The following is a 20,996-nucleotide window of genomic DNA, read 5'->3' as shown; positions in this document are numbered from 1 at the left end:
CAGATCTGCTAACATTACAGAACACAGCTGTTCCTCCATACGTTATTTACCTTGATAAGAACATGAAAAAGCCTTCCTTTCATCCAGATGTTTTGAATCCCGGACTTGTTCCGTGTAGTGAACCTTGCTGATGATATCCAATTAGATTGGTATGGAATTACACGGGGCCTTATTGACGTGATAGCCTGTATAATGAGAGTATGGATTAGAATTTGCACCAACCATCGGGCAGGTGATTGTCTGCAGACCTGCTAGCTCTCTTTCTGAATTTCCGATGAAGAGTTCCTACACTTTCCTTGGGCTATCGGGTAACACAATAAAACTCATTTGTTCCAGGAAAGCCTTGGGGCTTCCAGGGTGCCATGTACAATAAGAGCCATCCAGGAGATGTGCACCCCTCTCATTATGTTACCTAATGACTTTTCTGCCTGTGCATCGGCGGCTCTTGAAAGAATAATCGTGTTACGGGGAGTATTCTTCGAGCTCCACTCTATGCCATGACTTCATCTTTTAACAATGAAGATTTGCAGCTGCATGTTGCTCATACAGGTCAGGCAATGAAACAAATTAACCTAAAAGAAGGGGAATTTTTTTTTTTTTTTTTTCGAACCCTTGGGGGGGATCTATAGGGTGATTTTCAAGATCTAAAAGTTCCTTAAAGTTAAAGTGACACTAAGCTCTGGTTTAAAAAAAATAAAAACTATGTTTAAGTATGTATTCTTAATGCAAAAGATCACTTCTATTGCTCTCAGCCTCTTCCGAATCTCTAAATTCCTTTTTTTTTTTTTTGCTGCTGTTAAAAAATGGCTATGTTCATTCCGTATGGTCCCATTGTATGTAGGAACGTAGCCACTGTTCTGTCAAAATAGCCAACTCGTATTTAGCTGTTTGCCTGGAGTCCACTATATAATATTCATATTCTCCAACATTAATCCAAACAATGGCCCCGTAATCTATTTTTCATGAAGTTGGTTCTCACAGTATTTATCTGTTTCCTAGTAACATCCAGGAAGTCCTGAACCCCTCCTTTGGAAAACGCAGCACACGTTGGTTGCAGTCACGTGCACTGCTCTACACACACTACAAACCCCATAAGCCATCTTGGGAGCAAGCAAGAGAGGGTAATGTTCTATCGAAATAGCCAACTTGTCACTTCCGGTGACTCTCCAGCAGCAGATTACAACGAGTTGGCCCTACTGCCCATGTGCGCACGTGCACCCGACAGAATAACAGAAACCCCGTTGGATCTTCCAGTCACCGCAGTGCGTTGGGGACAGCTGTGTTTGTTTACATTTTAATCAGTCAAACTCTGACAGAGCAGTGCAGAGGATTGTGGGAGTTGTAGTCATAACGTGGCAGGAAGCCACAACTGGGGTTTTCTATTTTCTTTTAGGTGTACACGCACGCATGGGCAGTAGAGCAGTAGAGCCAACTCATCTAAATCTGCTGCTGTAGGGTCAACAGAAGTGATTAGTTGGCTATTTTGACTGAACACCACCCTCTCTTGCTCGCTCCCAAGATGAACTATGGCTTATGGGGTTTGTAGTGTGTGTAAAGCAGTGCACATGACTGCAACCAATGTGCGCTGCTTTTTCCAAAGGAGAGGTTCAGGACAGTGGCGGCTGGTGCTCCATGGGCCGGGGGGTGGCAGACGGACCGCACCATACGCCCCCCCCGGACCACACCAGGCCGCACACCATACCCCCCCAGGGCCACAGCAGGACACAGGACGCAGGACCCCGGCCCTCCCCAGCTCACTCACCCGGCAGCGGCGGCTTCAGCTTTGGCTTCTTCCCCCTCTCTGCGTCTCCTCCCTCCTTCTCCATGCCCAATGGCATGGCTTCTCCTTTCGGCCAATCAGGAAACTGGTCTCAGGACCCGCTTCCTGATTGGCCAGGAGGAGGATCCATGTGACAATAGCAAATATTCATTCGCTATTGTCACACAACTGGGTGGGCTCGGGGCGCAGTGCTCTGCGCCCGGAGCCCATCCTTTTTTTTAGCCTATTAGAGCCTCTGGCTCTAATCACATGGTGTAAAAAAAAAAAAAGTCCCATTGAACTCCATGCATCCGGCGACCCTCATGTAGATTAGGGGGCCGGACGCACCAGCCGCCACTGGTTCAGGAGTTCATGGAGGATGTTACTAGAAAACAGAAAAATACCATAAGAACCAACTTAATGAAAAATAGATTACAGGGCCATTGTGTATGAATTTTTGTTGGAGGGTACGAATATTAAAGGATAATATATAAAACAAAATTGCGCTTGGATACCAAGAATATTAGTTAGCTATATTGTCAATAAAGTCCAGCTGCTAGCATATATGCAGGAATAACGGCATTAAAACATAAATAATCATAAAACGGTGCAGCGCTGATGTTAAAAAGTCCAACAGATCTAAAAGGATCAGGTAAAACACGAAGAAGCAAATGGAACTTGAGTGAAAAAGGTCCAAGAAGAGCCACCACTGACACCGAACACACTTCCTCTTACCCCAGGATGTGGACCCCCTAAGCGGAAGGTCAAATGCGCTTGACACTATCCTTTAGCTGTTTAGGACACAGGCACCTTTCAATTCCCAAGGATCCTCAAGCCAAAACATGGAATCCACTCCAAACTTCTCCAGAGGCACATGGGCTCATAAATACAAAAGGGACATCTAATGGGGGTAGTACGTTCTAATAAGATTGATTTTATACCAATAAAAAGAAACTCACATTTAGCAAGTTCAAAAATGCAGTTGTCTCCTGAAAACCAATTGTTTCCAGCCAAGAAAATGGCCGCCACATATGGGTGCACGATGACGTCATGTGTCTATTCTCCTCCCTTTTCTCAGTGATGAAGAAAACATGTGTGGGAACTGTTACACCTCCCAAAGGATTTGTATTTCTGTCCATCTAGTACTGAGCATTACAAAGTTCTTTCAAACAGCCCTATCTGGCAGGGAAGGAGATCTGATTTTTCTCTGCTGCATTTAAAGTGGGCATTCTCTGCATTACCAATAAAAAACCTTCTAAGGGCAACTCCCCCCACCAGCCCCCCTTATACTCACCTGAGCCTGATCCAGCTCTGTACCTGAGGGCAGCATCTCTCTCTGCTCTCTCCTTCCTCATAGGCTCAGAGACAGAAGTGGGAGCCATTGGCTACTACTGCTGTCAATCACAGCCAGTGGGGGACGGGGACGATCTGTGCTGTGTGTGTCAATAGACACACAGAGCGTGGCTTGGGAGCAAGCCTGCATGAGTACCCCCATAGCACTCGGCGGGGACGGGGGGGGGAGCACTGGCAGGGAGAACTCAGAAGAGGAGGATCGGGGCTGCTCTGTGCAAAATCCATATACTGTATTCAGGTTTACAATCACTTTAAAGTGAAAGAACTATAGGCACAACTTTTTTTTTTCATTTTGGATAAAATAAGGGAGGGTTATAACTCCCCTCAGTTTTTCTTTTCTTTTTTTTTTTTTTGCCCCCTGTGTCTCTTTGGGCAGATTTTTCTTCACTTCCTGTCACATAGCTGTGTCCTTGGGGAGCCCCAGCTTACCCGAACTAGTGTCCCTATTGGAGGAATTCCCCTCTATTCCTGTTCAGAGGGAAATGTGAAATTTGGGTTATTTTTTAACTTTCACTTTCAGTGATAATGGTAAACAGGACAAACAGAATGACAGCACAGACAGCAATAAAAAAAAAAAAAAAAAAAACTTGACAGATATTCTAATCTCTCTCTCTATCCAAATCAAAAACAAAAAAAAATTGCCTTCAGTTGCAATTACACTTACAGGTCTTGTCTCTCCACCAGCTTGTGACTGCACAGTGAAAGGAGAAGCAGCAGATCGATGATCTCATCTCTCTGTCACTCTGCTCTCTCCTCCTATCAGCATGTCTCTTGTTAGCACATAAACAATGCAGCACAACTGATTGGCTCCTTTAAGTGCTCCTCCCTTTTCCTGTCTGACCTCTGCTGTACAAGAAATTGCAGGATCCATATTCAAAGTCAAATTCGGACACTTACGCTGGCCATACATGTTCAGTTTTCTTGTACAATTTTTCTTTGAATTTACCTAAAACCATGTAGTGCAAGGACCTGCCTAATTGGATACAATTGAAAGTTGTTTCGTTTATTTGACCTCATATTATATGTTTTTTGGTAAATCTAAAGGAAAATTGTAAAAAGAAATTTGAACATGTATGGCCAACCTTACACTGATTGCAGTTTAAAAAGTGGATTTATTTGTATTCTGTCATGTGAAATCCATGACATCAATAGAAATAGAAATGTGCCTATTTTTACATATGGCACCTCCAAGGAGCTCTGTAGAGAAGTTGGTGGAGTAATACAAAATAGCATTTCGTGTTTACCATTCCTTGGAATATGGAATAAGTGGGCCAATCCTGAACAGTCTATTTAACCCCAATGTGCTACATACACTAAATACCAAAAGTATTGGAACGCCTGCCTTTACATGCACAAGAACTTTAATGGCATCCCAGTCTTAGTCCGTAGGGTTCAATATTGAGTTGGCCCACCCTTTGCAGCTATAACAGCTTCAACTCTTCTGGGAAGGCTGTCCACAAGGTTTAGGAGTGTGTCTATGGGAATGTTTGACCATTCTTTCAGAAGCACATTTGTGAGGTCAGGCACTGATGTTGGACAAGAAGACCTGGCTCGCAGTCTGCGATTTAATTCATGTTTTATTGGGTTGAGGTCAGGACTCTGTGCAGGCCAGTCAAGTTCCTCCACCCCAAACTCGCTCATCCATGTCTTTATGGACCTTGCTTTGTGCACTGGTCCAAATCATTTGGTGGAGGGGGGTTATGGTGTGGGGTTGTTTTTCTGGAGTTGGGCTTGGCCCCTTAGTTCCAGTGAAGGGAACTCTTAAGGCGTCAGCATACCAAGACATTTTGTACAATTTTATGCTCCCAACTTTGTGGGAACAGTTTGGGGATGGCCTTTTCCTGTTCCAACATGACTGAGCACCAGTGCACAAAGCAAGGTCCATAAAGATATGGATGAGCGAGTTTGGGGTGGAGGAACTTGACTGGCCTCAGCTCGATAGAATACCTTTGGGATGAACTAGAGTGGAGACTGTAAGCCAGGCCTTCTCGTCCACATCAGTGCCTGACCTCACAAATGTGCTTCTGGAAGAATGGTCAAACATTCCCATAGACACACTCCTAAACCTTGTGGACAGCCTTCCCAGAAGAGTTGAAGCTGTTATAGCTGCAAAGGGTGGGACAACTCAATATTGAACCCTACCGAACAAGACTAGGAATGCCATTAAAGTTCATGCGCGTGAAAAGGCAGGCGTCCCAATACTTTTGGTAATATAGTGTATTTGCGGACTCTTGGTGGGTTGGCTTTAAATGTTAACACTTTACCGTCCAGAAAGCGCGCTCCCAGCACAGTAACCGGTGAGTAATGGAACGCTCCTGATGCATACTTGTGAGCGGAAGCTTTCTGATCATGTGCACGCTGTGGCTGCCCATCACATTGGTCACATGAATGGAATGCCCGCCTCCACCTTCCAACATTTTGAACCTGTTAACGGGCCAAGAGGCAGCGGTGAGAAGGAATTATTCAAAGCTGAAGATGAATCTGCTTATATTTTGATTTCCCTGGTTCCTCCTTTCCCCTCATCAACATGATCATTAATTTTTGAATAAAACAATTCCATTTTCATTGCATACCATATTTTAGTTTCTGTGTAGTCACAGCACACTCATCTTACCATGTGCTGCTGCAGGGAAGAAGCTGGAGGCGGGGCTGGGAAGCAGAAAGTGCAGGGTCTGGAGGAGGACCAGAGAAGGGCTGGAGTCAGCTTGAATACTGAGACCAGGGGAGAAGGAGAAGAGGGGGTTCTGCAGGTGCACAGAGTGGTGCAGAGTCTGTAGGAGGAGTATTGTCCTTCTTTCTTCTGCCGACTGCATGGTGGGGACAGAGATGAGTGGGGATGCTGTAGCTGCAGGAAAGGTGCAAGGGCCACATAAAATGGCCTGGAGGGTTGGATTTGGCCCATGGGCCTTGTGTTTGCCACATGTGGTCGAGAGGAGTGGGCATTCCTAGGCAGGCTGCCTTTACATAGGCATTTCCCATATGTGATGCTGAGCTTCCATGATTGAACGAATTACAATCCAATGAGTGAAAGGGACTGGTCAGGGACAATCAAGCTGGGGTGGAAAAGGCTAGATGATTTCCTCCAGCAAGGAAATGAGGTGGGCTCTGTGACTAGCTGCAGCTTGTAATGAACACTGTACAAAGCACACAGTGTGCAGTCAAAATAAAGTAAAGTGTCAGTTTCCCCATAGAAGAGATTTCCCATTCCAGCTGAAAGCTGTCACCTGGACAGGAAGTAAGAGGAAATAACTCCCTCACGCAGCATAAAGTCCTGATGGAGGTTATATATCTTCTTAGCTCTAACAGATCTCCTTTTTCCACCATTGAAGCCTTAGCACTTTAGGGTTCATTGAAGATGGGGGGGGGCTAGGGGGCAGTAAAATCAGGCAGTTGAGCTGTGGTTTTACTGACCAGCCACCTAAAGAAAGGCATGCAGCTGCTCAGGGGTGTACACATGCAAAAAGCAAAGGATCTTGGCTGTGGAAAAAAGTTAAGTTGCTTTTGGCGGGCAGTGCCACTGCCCAACCTGACCCTTTTAAGTGTATGGGGCCATCCTGGAACCCCCCCCCCCCCGCAACTGTGTGAAATGCACATGACTATAACTCATATACAGGGTTAAAACAGGTGGCGAGGAGTTAGACTCCTCTGAAAAGCAATCCACCATCACTTTTCAGAATGGCGGCAAGGGCTTTAACTGACCATAATATATCAAATGTTGTAATATATATCATTCAGAATGCAATTTCTTCCCATTATCTCATCATATCTAACTGAAGATCTCATCCTTTCCATAGGCTATATGTGTCTTTGTAGCTGTTGTGTTGGGAAAATCTTTCCCAGCTTAGTAGCTGTCTCTGGAGGTGTGTCCGGAGGTGCTGACATCATAATGACTGATGTAACCTCCAGTCCTGCATTCACACCTCGCTGAATGAGAAGAGATCAGATTATGGAGATAACATTCAGTCCATCATACATTCTAGGTAAAGTGAAGATTTCTTGAAGGGAATGCCTGATCTTTTCAATTTCCTTTTGAAAAAAAATTGCTTAATATTTCAATATTTAATATATACACGATATTGTCAAAAGTATTGAGACACCTGCCTTTACACGCACATTAAAATTAAAGAGAAAATAAACTCTTCCTTTTTTTAGTTTTTTTCTTCCCTGCAAAGTAAATGAATAATGTTCTAGTATGCATTGCATACTAGCACATTATGTGACACTTACCGCCAAACGAAGCCCTCGTCGTCCCCGCTGGAGGTTGCATCCATTTTCAGCCGTCTTCCTTCCTAGCCTGCAGACTCCGGTTATGCTACTGGCCGGGAGCCGCGCGACGTCACTCCCACACATTCGCACGCGGGAGCCCCCGGTCACGGCTCAGGGCTCTGAAGAAACAGCACGGGTGGCCGATTCTTCAGAACACATGCACCGTTGATGTCATTGGCTGCATGAAAAGTAAATATCTCCTAAACGGTGGAAGTTTAAGAGATATTTACAGTACCTATGGGTAAGACTTATAATTTCTACCTATAGGTAAGCCTTTAATAAGTCTTACTTATACAGTTGTGTTCAAAACTATTCAACCCCCAATGCTGTAAAGGGTTTAGGGAATTTAGTGTACATTTGTAATTGTATTCAGAATGAAATCCTACAAGGACTTCTTAAAGAACCATATGCTACTAAAATTACATCAATTGGTTTTGTAATACAGTAGTAAATGTTTCTTTTGTGAATTCTTCATCAACCCCTTAAAGACTACCACTCTGAAGAACAGAGGTTCATTGAAGTGTTTTCAGTCAGGTATTGAAAACACCTGTGGATGTCAGGGAGCAGCAATAAAGCCTAATAAGCACCAATTAGGCAGCTTTAAAATGACTGTGATACTCAGCTCCTTCTAGACATTTACTGGTGTAGTTACAAACATGGTGAAGTCAAGAGAATGGTCCAGGAAGACAAGAGAAGAGGTGATTACTCTTCACAGGAAGGGCAATGGCTATAAGAAGATTGCAAAGATGGTAAACATACCAAGAGACACCATAGGAAGCATCATTCGCAAATTCAAGGCAAAGGGCACTGTTGAAACGCTACCTGGTCGTGGCAGAAAGAAGATGCTGACTTCGACTGCTGTGCGCTACCTGAAGCGTAGAGTGGAGAAAAGTCCCCGTGTGACTGCTGAGGAACTGAGAAAAGATTTGTCAGATGTGGGTACTAAAGTTTCTGCTCAGACAATACGGCGCACACTGTCGTAATGAAGGCCTCCATGACAGAACTCCCAGGCGCACCCCCTTGCTGTCTCCAAAGTATAAGAAGAGTCGACTGCAGTATGCCAAAAGTCATGTGGACAAACCACAGAAGTTTTGGGATAGTGTTCTGTGGACTGATGAAACAAAATTAGAACTGTTTGGGCCCATGGATCAACGCTATGTTTGGAGGAGGAAGAACAAGGCCTATGAAGAAAAGAACACCTTGCCTACTGTGAAGCATGGCGGGGGAGTCAATCATGCTTTGGGGCTGTTTTGCTTCTGCAGGTACAGGGAAGCTTCAGCGTGTGCAAGGTACCATGAATTCTCTTCAGTACCAGGAGATATTGAATGACAATGTGATGAAGTCCTTCACAAACCTGGGGCTTGGGAGACTTTGGACCTTTCAACAGGACAATGATCCCAAGCATACCTCCAAGTCCACTAGAGCATGGTTGCAGATTAAAGGCTGGAACATTTTGGAGTGGCCATTACAGTCACCAGACTTAAATCCGATTGGGAACCTCTGGTGGGACTTAAAGAAAGCAGTTGCAGTGCACAAGCCTAAGAATGTGACTGAACTGGAGGCTTTTGTCCATGACGAATGGGCGAAGATACCCGTAGATCGCTGCAAGACACTTGTGTCAAGCTATGCTTCACGTTTAAAAGCTGTTATAACTGTAAGGATGTTGTACGAAGTACTAAGATTGAATGTCACTTGGGGGTTGAATAAAACTGATAATGATGTGAGCACAGAAAAGACATTTGTGGTTATTTCATTATAAATGTTATGGTATATTTGTCTGACCTACACGTGCCTCTTTGATTTAATTGTAAGCAGGATGACTGAATGATCAAAATCAATGTCAAACTGGCCAAAACAATCAATTTCAGTGGGGGTTGAATAATTTTGAACACAACTGTAGGTACTGTAAATATCTCCTAAACTTGCACTAAACTTCCACTCAATATTTAACCCTATGGACTAAGACTGGGATGCCATTAAAGTGGTTGTAATCCCACTCATAACTTTTACCTATAGTTAAGCCTTTAATAAGACTGGGTTTACAACCACTTTAATGGCATCCCAGTTTTAGTCTGTAGGGTTCAATACTGAGTTGGCCCACCCATTGCAGCTATAGCTAGACATGTGCATGACGAAAAAATTAGTTTCATTTCCTTTCGATTCTTTAATCTAGTTATTTAGTTTTGTTAAATTTGGTTGATTGATTCGTATTCGGGATTCATATTCAGAATTCGTTTTGAAATTCGTTTTATGTCTTTTTCAGGAACTAGATGGCCCTGCCCGTACTAGCAACACTAGAATGAAGCACCATGATGTAGTATTTAATAGTATCTCATAAAAGTACAGAGTGCTAACAAATAGGTTAAAAACATCAGCATCATTAATCTGAAGAATCACCAGGTAAAAACTGCTTAAACACTCACATTTACAATACACATTTACTGTACACTTATAATCGCCACCAACAACCCATCGGCATGGTGTCACAAGTTTAGCTCTTCCCAACGTGTTTCACACAATCGCATGTCCTTTGGTTCCTTATTTCTGTTGCATTGCAGGTCACTGGCCAGACCTAAACCTAGCGGTTCTCCCCCAATTTGTGTCTGTTTGCCCCATGTTGGCATTGTGTCCACTGGAACATTTGAATTTTAGCAGAGCAGGTTAGTGACTGGCCATAGAGGAATTACTTTGATGCAATTGGCCAGCTTAAACATGTGTTTTAATGTACTGTATGTGAAATAAAAATACCTGTTTTTTATTGCAAATTTGACAGATTGGGTATATAGCAGTTTGCAGATGGTTCATCCAGAATTTCTCTTGTTAAAAAATCGGATACATTAAATATTAATGTTAACATATTTTCCAATTAAGAATAGTGGATACCTCAAGGCATTCTATAAATCAGAATTATTTTTTTATTTATAAGTAATTCTTAATTATAAGTTAATAAAATAAACATTTCAACATTGTTATACTTTATTATATTGCAATTATATTAAAACTATAATACATTATATGATTGGTAACTATATAAAGATAGAAACCTAACTGTTTTTATTATTTTATAATTGTCATATAATTATATTAGTATTATATTTATAGTTTATTATAATTTTGTAAATATGTATACATTATCATAAATTATAGTAAATTGTTTTACATTATTAATTATATTAATAATTAAAGCATTTTCTCTTTATTATAATTATATTCTTTATAAGTTTGTATAAGTCATAATTAAATGACTATGTCACCAACTTTAAAAAAGTGAAGAAGCACGGAATAAAATAAGTATTTTAAATTTACTTGCAGTGTTTTTCCTTTCATACAAATTATTTTTTATTCACTTGCTAGGTGCCTTTGAACTTGCTAGAAAATGTGATTAGTTAATTCCTCAGTGCAACCCCCTGTCTCCTTGCACTTACTCATCTAGGAGTGTCTAATTACCATCTGTGCTGACCCAACTCCCCTGCCCCTCCCCTTACCTCCATACCAACTTTTTATGTAGCTGCCAGCTAATGAGTGAAGGGGAATCCTATGGTGTCATAGTGATGGTTGTGAGTCTGCTGAGATCACAGCCAAGATGGCGGCACCTAACAGCAATCTCGGGACCTTTGGATGTCTACACAAAGGAGGCTTTTACAGGGTAACAACATGCTTTAAATAGATTAAAAACACATATAATATTTTTTTTTCAAATAAATGGCCTGGCGACAGGCTACCTTTAATGTTCATGACGGCTTTCCAGAGCTTCTTTGAGATTGTGTCTGCTGTCAATGAATGAGTTCATTCATTGCGTGAAGCCTGTCCATTATGTGGCCAGTGTTCAGTTTGTTTTGTCCTTTTATCGCACAATTATTAGTTTAGCCCGGATTGTGTTTATCTTCTGTTGTGTTTGGCTCGAAAGTCCAGCAGCTCAAAGAAAGTTCCATATTGATCTCTGCAGACCTCACAGCAGGTAGTGTTGCTGAACCCTTCAATTGTTTATTTTGACTAGTCCTACCATAGCCTCACATAGACTCAATCTGACTTAGTGAATAAGTGAGGGGAAATTCACATCACGTTAGCGTCTTAGAACCAGGTCAGGCAACAGTTCTTGAGTTTAGCTGGAGGAACTGTCTGTGGAGGACGCTTAATTGTTTGCTTCCAAAAACTGGCACAATTATTTTCGGCATGGGAATATCGTTATATGAAGTTTTCGGTACCAGTTACTTCTTTGCCAAAATATTTGTTGTTGACACCTATATGTATGTGATACTGATGCTTATATGATATATGATTGCCTCTTGGGGGATCAAGGAGGAATTTTTTTCCCCTGCTGTAGCAAATTGGATCATGCTTTGCTGGGTTATTTTCCTCTGGATCAACTGCAGGTATAGGATTGTGTATATGGGGTTGTATGGTTGGGTTTTCTTTACTGTTTTTTGTTTTTTATTGGTTGAGCTAGATGGACTTGTGTCTTTTTTCAACCTGACTAACTATGTAACTATATAGACATGGCAGTTATTATACCCAACAACCTTAAAATTTACAGAAGCCAGATGTCCTTGTGCAATTTAAGTCTGTGTCCCCAGGAAAAATGTGTCCTCCAGATTCGTCCCTGGTTCTCCAATGACGTCCCTAGCCCATGGGCTGTGGCATAATCTTGAAAATTAGAAAGCGAACAAGACAGTCTGCTCACAAAAGAGGTTACTTTAGAAGATAATGCGGCATGATACCAATAATCTAATAAAAATGTACTTTTATTAACCAAGTCTAAAGTGTCATATCAAAATATTCTGTAGTAAAAAATAAACTACGTCTATCACGACCACCAAAAGACAATGTTGTCTTACCACATCAATCCCCTACAAAACATCACAGTGTGGCCACACTAGGCAGGTGAGTCAGAAAGACTCTCCTCGCCGATTCACCCACACCAAAATATACCAATAACCTCCCCAGAAGACGGCACAACAGCTGTGCAATATACACATACTGTATATTGCCAATAGCTATCCTGAACCGCTATGCAGTGGCAATTCCTTTAAAGAGGTTGTAAACCCACCTCACAAACTTTTACCTATAGGTAAGCCTATATTAAGGCTTACCTATAGGTGCTATAAATATCTCCCAAACTTGCACCGTTTAGGAGATAGAGTGCATACTGCCGATGACGTCATCAGCGCATGCGCTCTGAAGGAACGGCCACCTGTGCCGTTCCTTCAGAGCTCAGTGCCGTCAATGGCGGCTCCCGCACGCAGGCGCTGGAGTGATGTAATCGCGCCTCCGGCCAATCAGATGGCCGGAGGACGTGAACCCGGAAGCAGGACGGCCGGACATGTCGGCCGTCCTGTCGCTGAGCGGGCGGCACGGCGGGGGCTTTGTTTTAAGGTAAGTACTTCATAATGAGCTAGTATGCGATGCATACTAGCTCATTATGACTTTCTCTTTACAGGGCTTTTTTTTTCTCGTTTTTTTTGGGGACTTTACTTCCTCTTTAAGGCTAATATATTGTATCAATCAAAAAAGGAGTAAGGTGTAGTGTATTACTACTGACCCCACCCACCCAGCGCTAAAAGGTGTTGTCACTAAAAACAAATATTGTAATAAAAGAATCTATTCCTTAAAAGGAAAGCTGCTGCTATTAATGGATAAGCAATGTAACAAAGGTGTTCTACCTTGGACATATTCTTTTCCCCACACTGTCTGTTTGTCCTGGATTACTTTGAAGAATAAAGATTACCTTTTTTTGATTTCATCTACCTGTGTGCGGCTCCACATTTCTACATGAATCTTTCCGGACGGCGGATCTAGCCAGCACCAGATCGGACACACACCTGAGCGGCATTCCCAGCCCCTTCCCCCTTCATATGGATTAACAAAGGTGTATATCTGACTCAAAAAACAAAATATTGAGAGCAAAAAAACACTAGCAGCGCTGCATACATAAATCAGTCCACAAAAGTGATGAGAGCAATTATGCACAACTCTTGCACTTAAGTCCATAGGAGCTCAATCAGCAGAGTAGGTGAATATATCTCCAATTTCCAGTGCTCAGAATGATAAACCGTGCACCTCCACCGCACCTCTCGGTTTACCATTCTGAGCACTGGAAATTGGAGATATATTCACCTACTCTGCTGATTGGGCTCCTATGGACTTGGGTGCAAGAGTTGTGCATAATTGCTCTCATCACTTTTGTGGACTGATTTAGATATGCAGCGCTGCTAGTGTTTTTTTGCTCTCAATATTTTGTTTTTTGAGTCAGATTTACACCTTTGTCACACTAATATATTGTATATAAAAATATACATAAGGTGCCAGGTTGTAGATACTGTTCACAAATGTGAATAAATGAAAATGTACCAATCTGTAATCTTTAAATATAGGCAGTCCACAAGGAGGAAAGCGGGCCAAGATAGAGAGCAACATTCAAGGTTGACATTCACTGCAGTAATAATGTGTTTGGCAGTTCAATAAGTACAATCTGTGGATGAATAGCTAAATAATTTGTACTCCGACCTGACCGTTGACTGGAATGCTGTTGTAGTGTGCCTTAGGCTATCAATGGCATTGCATGATAAGAGGAAAACTTATACACAGTCACCTACTGTATAATCAGTTGATAATGCAATGTCTATGTGGCATTAAAGAGGCAGATCAAGCTGTATGCAAAGCAAAGAAAGCCTAAAAGTTCATATATTGCATAGATCGGGTAAGCGGTTAGCATATACAGTATGTCCCTAATGAGGGAGTGAAACCACATACTGTTCATCCAGTTTGAAAGGATAATGTCAACTAGCATAAGCACTAGGGTAATGTCATTTGTAGCACATACAAAGTCGGCTGTATAAAGTGGCTCACCTGACCTGTGCTGTCAGTCAGCTCCATGGCATATGAGGTATGTTCTAGGAAGAATTTGATCCAAATAAGGGAGACTGCCCGTAGCAATATGCGTTGCTTTGCTACTTATCATATGAAGCTCCCTCACCACTGCTACTTCCCATTAGCGCTCCAATGGCTTGCTCATGAAACTTATGGGGGTGGGGGTGGTCATAAGTGACATCATGTATATTGTGATGTCAACGCGTTTCGCCAGTAGGCATCTCTCAGGTTCATCAGGACTCTTTTTTGTTCTCTTTCTATTTTTCACTGTAGTGGTTTGATTACATGAGATTGCACTCATAGTTTGAGTTTGGCCACCAATTATGGATTTGATTGCTCCATTTTGTATTTAATTTACTGCGGCATAATTTGCCTGGCAATATTTTGCTTGGGAGGTATTAACTACTAACTACTTTGACCTCACTACTCTGTGCACTATTTCTTCCTCACCCCCTTGACCCAAAGAAGATTGGGTTTAGGTTTTATTTACCCATACTTCTTTAAGCCCTTGCAGCCCGTCCTGACGTCCCTTTAAGTAGTTCAGAACATCTGGGGGGTGGAAAGGATCGGTGATAATGTGACGTCAGTGGTCACATAATCTGAAGCTGGTTCTGCTGGCAACTGATTTTTATCCCTTTCATTCAGCCTGGGCACTCCGGAATCTTACAGATTCTTTCATATACACAAATGGTGTTACGCGTATGTGCATAAATGATGCCAGTAATCTCCTCTCCAAGTGCTGGTTTGGAGCTTTATTATTTAGGCCCCTAAATAATGCTCTAAATATACAAACCGCACATGTGCATGGTCACATTGGCTAAATTGGAACTGCCTTCAATAGCAGCGTTTTTTTTTCTGCCCATGTGCAGGAGATGTAACCATTAACACCTAATGTTAGGCATAGACTGTATGACAGGCATAGGCCCAGCACTAATATTTCCACTGCATTGGAAATGTCTTAAATGTCTTAAATCAAAACAAATGTATTCCGTAAAAAAACACAAAATAACGAATATCTTGGTAACTAAATAACATATACCAAAAATGGACACCAAAAAATCTCTGTTAAACAATAATCTTAGATTGTAAGCTCTAACGAGCAGGGTCCTCTGATTCCTTCTGTATTGAAGTGTATTGTATTTGTACCGTCTACCCTCAAGTTGTAAAGCGCTGCATAAACTGTCGGCGCTATATAAATACTATATAATAATAATAATAATAAAAATCTTCCCCAAGTCGAAGCTATATATATATAAATTCGTATTAGGGGAATGTGCAGATGGTGGATATCTCTGTCAGCCAATGGAAGCAGGATCCATTTGAGTCTCACCTACTTATTCAAGTCAATAAATAGTGGACAGCTCATGCTTTGAGATGGAACATATACCTTTCATGCATAGTGCCATGCCATGGCATCAGGAAGGGGTGTGAAGAATCTTTTTATCAAGTCACAGATTAACAGGTCAATAAGGGTCAGCGATCTGCAATAAACATTGGCCTGCTCTGGATTACCCTAATGTTCCTTCCCGAACTTCGGTACAACCGGAGTTCTCCAGATCAGGTTTATGAATGGTTATTGAACATGGATGAAAGTATTTTGAACACTGAGAACTAGAATGATGCAGATTCCTAATTTGCAACAGACATTGCAATAAATCTTACACGAATTCAAATATTCTTCAGTGTCATCCACATAGAGGAGTTTGGCAAGAGTTGGATCCGTAACTGAACTGTGCTTGGATAGATCCCCACAGAGAACATGGACACGGCACTGGTGTTTGGTCAGGATTCTTAAATGTTTGTTCAGTGGTCAAATTGTTTTATGGCCATGGTCCAAGTTGTACAAAGTTGTTGAGGATTTTACCATGACAAGAGCACAGCAGTAGACAGAGAAAGAAACGAAACATGTTGGCTGCATGTGTGTATTATTTTAGCATTCTCAACAGTCAGTTTAAATCACTTTAAAGCGGAACTATAGTTTGAATTACTGCAGAGCATTCCTTAAAGTGAATCTGTGTTTTGCCCTATGCACCCATACCTTTTATTTTCCAATGATTTGTATTGTTTTATAGTAAGCGTACAGTACAATTACAAACTCTTACAGAGTCAGCTTGGTGCCACATTTGAAGAGACATAAACATTTACAAATGTCAGTAATTGCTTTCAGCTATAGAAAATCTCACTTTCGAATAACATGGTCAAGATGCGTAGGTTCCCTCCAAGCCCCTACCACCCCTTCAGTTTGAGGTGGGGCAGAGTTGGACATAGAGGTACCCACCTCTCCAATTTTATTGTACAAAAGCTTTCGTCTCCACAGGAACATCATAATTAGTAATTAAGGAAAATGGGTCCCCGATCATGTGTTCACTCCAGGATCCTTAACAATATGTCCTAGTGAACTATGCACCCACAAATTTTCATCGTCTTATGTCAGCCACGGCAAACAAATGAAAAGTCCAATGTAAGCTATGGGTTACTAGAGTGGTAATTCTCACCGGGTATCTATGCCAGAGACCAAGTTCTGCTTTTGGTTTAGTAGAGTAAGTCTTTCCTCTATCCTGAATATAGGCATGTGCAGTCTATATTCTTCCCTACAGGTAGAACTCGACCACAGCAGCAATGTAGATGGGGGATGAAGTCTGGGGAAGCTGGGTTTCTCTATAATTTTCTCGTTCACCGGAGCACGCTTTATGCGAGTGGACAGGGTAGGGACAGCTTCCCTGTCTGACAGTGAGGGACAGTGGCAGCGATAGGGAGAGGTTCCAGTGAAGTAGGTAGAGAGAAGTAACTATGTCTACCTTTCAGGAAGGCTCCCTTTTGGGTCAGCCTGGCCAGGCCACACTTAGAGAGCAGTGACTATGTCTACCTTTCAGGAAGGCTCCCTTTTGGGTCAGCCTGGCCAGGCCACACTTTGCTCCTTGTGGCAGATGCTGTCAGCATCCCTGAGTCTTTTACCACTGTCAATCCGCTTTGCAGTTTTGAGTGGCCCTGGAAAGGTGAGCCACCCAGTACTATTAACCTGCTGTTTCCAACATTCTTTGCAAATTCGGAATGATATGTTTACTGCCTACAACAACATACTGCACCTACCCAACATGGACATTCCCTTTTACCATACTGGGCTGGATTCTGTGCTTAAAGAAAGCAGATTCTACACTCAGCAGTCACTTTATGAAGTTACCAGAGTGGCTTGCCCCTGTATTAAACAACAGAAGCAGGTAACTCTCTGGAACAAAGCTCGACAAAAATCTCCATGCAATGTACAGTATATAAACTGACTAACGAGAATATATTTAGTGAACAAACTGGGCTTCCATGGGGTACAGAGAGAGGGGCTCTTCCGGTACTAACGATACTAACAGGACCCGGAACAACCTCTAAATGGCTACCACAGTGATCAGTCCCTGTGAAGTCACTGTGAAGCCCGCCCCATGCATTTCTCAGTAAAAAAAACAAAAAAAAAATGATATATACCGGGGTATATATATATATATATATATATATATATATATATATATGTATATATATACAGTATATATATAATAATAATAAAAAATAAAGAAAAAATACCTAGATTAAGGTTTGCTCTAGATCAGTACCAGGGTTAGTGTTTATTTTTGTTTTTATTAGTATTAGTGTCAGTTAGTGTAAGTGTCAGTGTGTTTTAGGTAGGACTAAAAAAAACCCCCCAAAATCTGCACTATTGTTTTTGGGCTGTACTACGAGTACAAACAACAAATAAAATACACATATGTGGATTTGCTGCGATTGCCAGGTGCAGGATAATTTATTTTGGGTTTTTCTTCGGATGTAGGTATGGTAGTAACAAGAAATATACAGCTACATTTTTAAAAAATGACTTTTCTCACTATTTTGGCCAAGTTTCCTTTGATAATAAAAAAAAAGTCCGGAGATATCCATTATCATTTACCACCAAATAAACCCCACCAAAAAAAGGTAAAATCCTCCTGGATACACAAGTAGTTGTTACGTTATGTACAGTTTTACTAACACATGTCAAAGTTGCAAAATTGTGCTTAGGCATTATTATTTGTTTTACCCTTAAGTGAAAGGGGGTTCAATTTTTTTTTTTTTTATCTTTACATAAATGTATGGGTCAGTGTCTGTACTGATAGTATTCAGTATATAAATTCCTTTTTTTATTTCACATGCATTTTACAGCCCAAGCGGTCCAGCAAAAGTACCAATTACAGGGGCATAGTTTGGCTTGTAAATGTACAGAACAAATAATAAAATTATTATATCTATTAAATGCATTCAGTTGTCAGAAAATATGTTTTTTCATGATAGCGATCATTTAAAAAAGATATGAAGCGAGGACAAAATTGCTAGCAGGTAGAGTTTTTTAGTAGAAGATATTTTGTATGTATAGCTTTAAAAAATGTTTTTATCCCTTTCCTTGTACACTTTCTACAGTGCAAATGCAGTGCACCATACATTCCAGGGATCTGTAAGAGGTCAAGAATGGAGACAGGTTTCAGAACACAGTGAATGGGACCCAGGGCTGGTGCAAGAAATTTTGACACCCTAGGCAAAACCACATTTTGCCGCCCCCTTGACTCCGCCCCTGACTCTACCCCCATTCCCCTGCCCATTTATACAGTGGATGTGGCAGGGGAAAGGGGTGTGTAATGCAAAAAAATGCAAAGGTCAGGAGTGTGTAATGCACAGAATTTAGGGGTCAGGAGTGTGTAATGTACAGAATGCAGGGGTCAGGAGTGTACAATGCACAGAATGCAGGGGTCAGGAGTATGCAATGCACAGAATGCAGGGGTCAGGAGTGTGTAATGTACTGAATGCAGGGTCGGGAGTGTGTAATGTACTGAATGCAGGGTCGGGAGTGTGTAATGTACACAATGCAGGGGTCAGGAGTGTTTAATGCACAGAATGCAGGGGTCAGGAGTATGTAATGCACAAAATGCAGAGGTCATGAGTGTGTAATGCACAGAATGCAGGGGTCAGGATTGTGCAATGCACAGAATGCAGGGGGGTCTGCATTTTTTTACTACACAAAGAATGCAGGGTTGCGGTGTGCTACATAAAGAATGCAGGGTTGAGCAGTGCGTTATGTAAGGAGTACAGAGTTGAGGGGTGTGCTATGTACTGCATGCAGGGTGGAGAGGTGCGCTACATACTACATGCAGGGTTGAGGGGTGCGCTACCTACTGTGGGCAGGGTTTAGGGGTGCATTACGTACGGCGTGCAGGGTTGAGCGGTGCGCTATGTACTGAGTGCAGGGTTGAGGGGTGCGCTACATACTTAGTGCAGGATTAAGGGGTGCGCTATGTACTGTGTGCAGGGTTGAGGAGTGCGCTGGGTACTGAGGGGGAGAAAAGAGGAGAGGGGGGGAGAGAGGAGGGGGAGAAGGGAGGGGGAGAGGAGAGGGGGGAGAGGGGAGAGGAGCAGGGGATAAGGGGAGAGGAGGGAAGTGAGAGAGACCCCTAGCCCTGTCTGCAGCGCCTGTCTGTGGGAAGGTGTGTGGGACACAGACAGTACTGTACCTTCCATGCCAGCAGTGGGCAGGTCCGGTTCTCGTAGCTGGGTGAAGACAGGTCACAGAGCTGCTCTTTTCAGGGGTTTGCTGTTTGCAGGCAGATGCAGCTGTTCCTGGCTGCCTGCACCTGCTGCCCATCCTAATTCTCCAGCCCAGTCAGCCTGTCCATTGGTCCTGGGAGGTCTTCAGAGCTCTTATCCCTCCAGCCTGGAGGGCTCCAGGGCAATCACTCCTGGCCACCCTCCCTGCTCTTTGTCCCTGACCGCCCTCGCTGCTATTTGTCCTTGGCCACCCTCAATGCTCAACCCTCAATCTTTGTCCCTGCTGCTGCCTCCTGGAGCCCGGTCCTGTCCCGCATCCTGCACCTGCTGCCACCTGACTCAGTCTCCATGCTCACCCAGGGCAGCACCCAATGGGTCAGTCTTCCCTGAGCCACAGTTGCCAGTGGGGGGAGGCAGAGTCCTCAGGCGCAGACAGGGAGCTGCAGGGAGGCAAGGAGGGAGAAGTGTGCAGCCAGCGCACTCCTGCTAAAAAAATTTTTGGAGCCAAGTGCTGGAACAGCCAGGCAGTGGGGAGCACCACTGAGCGCCCCCAAATGAAGAGACTGGTTGTCTCATTTCTTCAGCCATTGGATAACCAGTGACAATGTAACTCCTGGCTTGAGTAATTCCATTACTATTCATCCAATAGTTGAAGAAAGGTGATGCAAGTCCAGAAGAATAACAAAAGAAGATGGCAGTTATGGGGATGAATAGTCCTTTGTATTGAGCGCGTCATCATTGAAGGGGAGCAAACTAACAGGAAAGTCTATCATAAAGTGCAAATATGTGGTGCATACTTGTGCATTATGGTAAGTTATAACGTACCTGTCTGAAAAGCCTGAGATGATACGGTGACCTCTTGAACAATTTCCATTTGAACACCCCTGGGAGGTAAGACAGGGCCTGCAAGTTGAGGGAAGAACATGGGTGCAAGAACCAGTAATTGGAACTGGAAGGTGCTAGTGTGCAGGAGTACAGCTGTTAATATAATGGGGGAACATCAAGTTCTGAAATGGTGGAGTCAGATCACAAGGCAGGGCGCTAACCCTTATGCCTTGTACACACAATGAGAAAGTCTCACAAAAAATACAGTTTTTGGAGCTATCGTCAAGAGCCGATCACGACAGTTCATGCAAAATTTTCCAAAGGGACAAACACAAAAAATGTTTCTTGTACGATAACAGAACAAATGATT

At 42.7% G+C, this 20,996-nt stretch overlaps 1 long non-coding RNA gene across 1 annotated transcript in view; it reads right to left on the bottom strand.

The window, feature by feature from the left end:
- LOC309562005 overlaps nucleotides 1-20,732 on the bottom strand; it is a 28,854-nt gene extending 8,122 nt beyond the window's left edge. Inside the window, exons 1-2 of the long non-coding RNA XR_014225613.1 lie at nucleotides 20,627-20,732; nucleotides 51-185 (exon numbers count right to left, since the gene is read on the bottom strand). This is a non-coding gene — a long non-coding RNA (uncharacterized lncRNA). The remainder of the gene's footprint in view (nucleotides 1-50; nucleotides 186-20,626) is intronic.
- Nucleotides 20,733-20,996: the final 264 nt, after the last annotated feature.

Source organism: Pelophylax lessonae (assembly GCF_965119305.1).
Source record: "Pelophylax lessonae genome assembly, chromosome: 8".
NCBI lineage: Eukaryota > Metazoa > Chordata > Amphibia > Anura > Ranidae > Pelophylax > Pelophylax lessonae.
This window is presented reverse-complemented; position numbering and strand designations above follow the sequence as displayed.